Genomic DNA, 3567 nt, shown 5'->3' on the forward strand with positions numbered 1-3567 from the left:
TGGATGCTTATGTATTTTCTTAAGTTTGCAGTGACTTGTCTGTGTGAATATCCCTATCTTCCATCTTAAGAGATGAGAGAATATAAATTTGAAATACAGTGAAAGATAACCACTACTGAAATATGAGAGTCTTAGTTTTTTGTTTTGATTTTTAAAATTGGGATCGTGTAATTAAGGTTTTGAAAATTTTATTAAAATCTCTTGCTTTAGTTGCCTTTTATAGCCGTCAGTTTCTTAAAGCAAGTTTCCTTTCTGAGTTATTGTTTTCATCCTGTTGCTTATTAATCATCTGCTTCATCTAGATGGGGAAACAGTGGAAACACTGTCAGACTTTATTTTTCTGGGCTCCAAAATCACTGCAGATGGTGACTGTAGCCATGAAATTAAAAGACGCTTACTCCTTGGAAGGAAAGTTATGACCAACCTAGATAGCATATTGAAAAGCAGAGACATTACTTTGCCAACAAAGATCCATCTAGTCAAGGCTATAGTTTTTCCTGTGGTCGTATGGATGTGAGAGTTGAACTGTGAAGAAGGCTGAGCGCCGAAGAATTGATGCTTTTGAAGTGTGGTGTTGGAGAAGACTCTTGAGAATCCCTTGGACTGCACGGAGATCCAACCAGTCCATTCTGAAGGAGATCAGCCCTGGGATTTCTTTGGAAGGAATGATGCTAAAGCTGAAACTCCAGTACTTTGGCCACCTCATGTGAAGAGTTGACTCATTGGAAAAGACTCTGATGCTGGGAGGGATTGGGGGCAGGAGGAGAAGGAGATGACAGAGGATGAGATGGCTGGATGGCATCACTGACTCAATGGACGTGAGTCTCAGTGAACTCCGGGAGTTGGTGATGGACAGGGAGGCCTGGCGTGCTGCGATTCATGGGGTCGCAAAGAGTCAGACACGACTGAGCAACTGATCTGACCTGATGTTTTTCTGTTGGGACAGATAAAGTAGATGGCTGAGAATCTTGTAATCTTTATATTGTTAGCTATGTTATAGATGCAGCTTCTTTTGCTGTATATGAAACTCGTCCTGAATACAGTGTTTTTTCAGTAAGAAAAAAAAAAAAAGGCCCAAGAAAAGGGGACAAATTAAAGTTCCATTAAAAAAAGTCCTTATCAGCAGTGACAATGTGAGGAAAGAAGATGCCACTTGGAGAGGCACTTAGATTTGGGGTCAGTGCTTCTGTTAATGATGACTAATGTCTTTCTGGGAGTAAGCACATACTCCAACATAACTCTTCAGCCTAGAAAGATGGCACTCAGCAATAGGCACCACTCAGCAAAAGCATTCAGGTGTTCTAAAATAAAGGCTTTTCCATGCAATCAGTGTGACAGTATTCTCAAAATGCAAACGTAATTCTAAAGCATGTAATAACACATTTTAAGCTCTTTTATGTCAAGTACTAAGAGAAACTATTTTAAAATTAAAATGTAGATAAATGAAGCAATGTAAGATGTGCTCCCGACTGTGTTACTTCCAGGAACAGGACCATGTATTGCTGTTATTGTTCAGTTACTAGGTTGGGTCTGACCCTGCCACTCTATGAACTGCAGCATGCCAGGCTTCCCTGTCCTTAACTAGCTCGTGGAATTTGCTCAAATTCATGTTCATTGAGTCGGTGATGCTGTCTAACCAGGTCATCCTCTGCTGTCCTCTTCTCCTTTTGCCTTCATTCTTTCCCAGCATCGGGGTCTTTTCCAATGAGTTGGCTCCTCGCCTCAGGTGGACAAAGTATTGGAGCTTCAGCTTCATCATCAGTCCTTCCAGTGAATATTCAGGGTTGATTTCCTTAAGGATTGACTGGTTTGATCTCCTTGCAGTACAAGGGACTCTAAGAGTCTTCTCCTGGACCACAATTCGAAAGTATCAGTTCTTTGGCCCTCAGCCTTCCTTATGGTCCAACTCTTACATCAATACATGACTACTGGAAAAACCATAGCTTTGACTATATAGACTTTTGTCAGCAAAGTGATGTCTCTGCTTTTTAATATGCTGTCTAGGTTTGTCATAGCTTTCCATCTAAGAAGCAAGCATCTTTAAATTTCATGGCTGCAGTCACAGTTTGCAGTGATTTTGGAGTTCAAGAAAATATCTATTACTGCTTCTACCTTTCTCTTTCTATTTGACATGAAAAGATGAGGCCAGATGCCATGATCTTTTTTAAGTATTGAGTTTTAAGCCAGCTTTTTCACTCTCTTCTTTCACCCACATCAAGAGCTCTTTAGTTCCTCATCAGTTTCTGCCATTAGAGTAGTATCATCTGCATATCTCAGGTTGCTGATATTTCTCCAGGTAATCTTGATTCCAGCTTGTGATTCATCTAGTCCTGCATTTCACATGAGGTACCCTGCCTAGAGGTTGAAGAAACAAGGTAACAATATACAGCCTTGTCTTACTCCTTTTCCAGGTTTGATCAGTCCATTGTTAAATGTGAGGTTCTAACTGTTACTTCTTGACCCACACAGAGGTTTCTCAGGACACAAGTAAGGTGGTCTGGTACTTCCTACTCTTTAAGAATTTTCCATAGTTTTTTTGTGATCCACATAGTCAAAGGCTTTAGGGTAATCAATGAAGCCGTAGATATTTTTCTGGAATCCTCTTGCTTTCTCTATGATCCAGCAAATGTTGGCAATTAGATCTCTTCTTCCTCTGCCTTTTCTAAACCTAGCTTGTACATCTGGAAGTTCTCGATTCACGTACTACTGAAGCTTAAGCTGAAGTATTTTGAGGAAAACCACACTTGTCTGATAGTGAGAGAGTTAAAGCTTAGTCAGGTAGTCCAAAGCCCTTAAAGGAGGAGGAAGCATTTTTTCATACATATTTTTTTGCCGTAGTCACTGTAGCATGTGTTTCTTTTAGCCCTGAAGTGGTATTGCAACAATGCATCTTACCAAAGAGAACTGGCTACACAGCAGTAATACATATTACCTGGGGAAAATGCTTTCCCAAGACCCCATTCACTCACACGCTAGTAAAGTAATGCTCAAAATTCTCCAAGCCAGGCTTCAGCAATACGTGAACCATGAGCTCCCTGATGTTCAAGCTGGTTTTAGAAAAGGCAGAGGAACCAGAGATCAAATAGCCAACATCTGCTGGATCATTGAAAAAGCAAGACAGTTCCAGAAAAACATCTATTTCTGCCTTATTGACTGTGCCAAAGCCTTTGACTGTGTGGATCACAATAAAGTGTGGAAAATTCTGAAAGAGATGGGAACACCAGACCACCTGACCTGCCTCTTGAGAAACCTATATGCAGGTCAGGAAGCAACAGTTAGAACTGGACATGGAACAACAGACTGGTTCCAAATAGGAAAAGGAGTACGTCAAGGCTGTACATTGTCACCCTGCTTATTTAACTTCTATGCAGAGTACATCATGAGAAATGCTGTACTGGAAGAAGCACAAGCTGGAATCAAGATTGCTGGGAGAAATATCAATAACCTCAGACATGCAGATGACACCACCCTTATGGCAGAAAGTGAAGAGGAACTCAAAAGCCTCTTGATGAAAGTGAAAGTGGAGAGTGAAAAAGTTGGCTTAAAGCTCAACATTCAGAAAACAAA

The sequence above is a fragment of the Bison bison genome, unplaced genomic scaffold (genome assembly GCF_000754665.1).
Source record: "Bison bison bison isolate TAMUID 2011002044 unplaced genomic scaffold, Bison_UMD1.0 scf7180017864033, whole genome shotgun sequence".
Classification (NCBI taxonomy): Eukaryota; Metazoa; Chordata; class Mammalia; order Artiodactyla; family Bovidae; genus Bison; species Bison bison.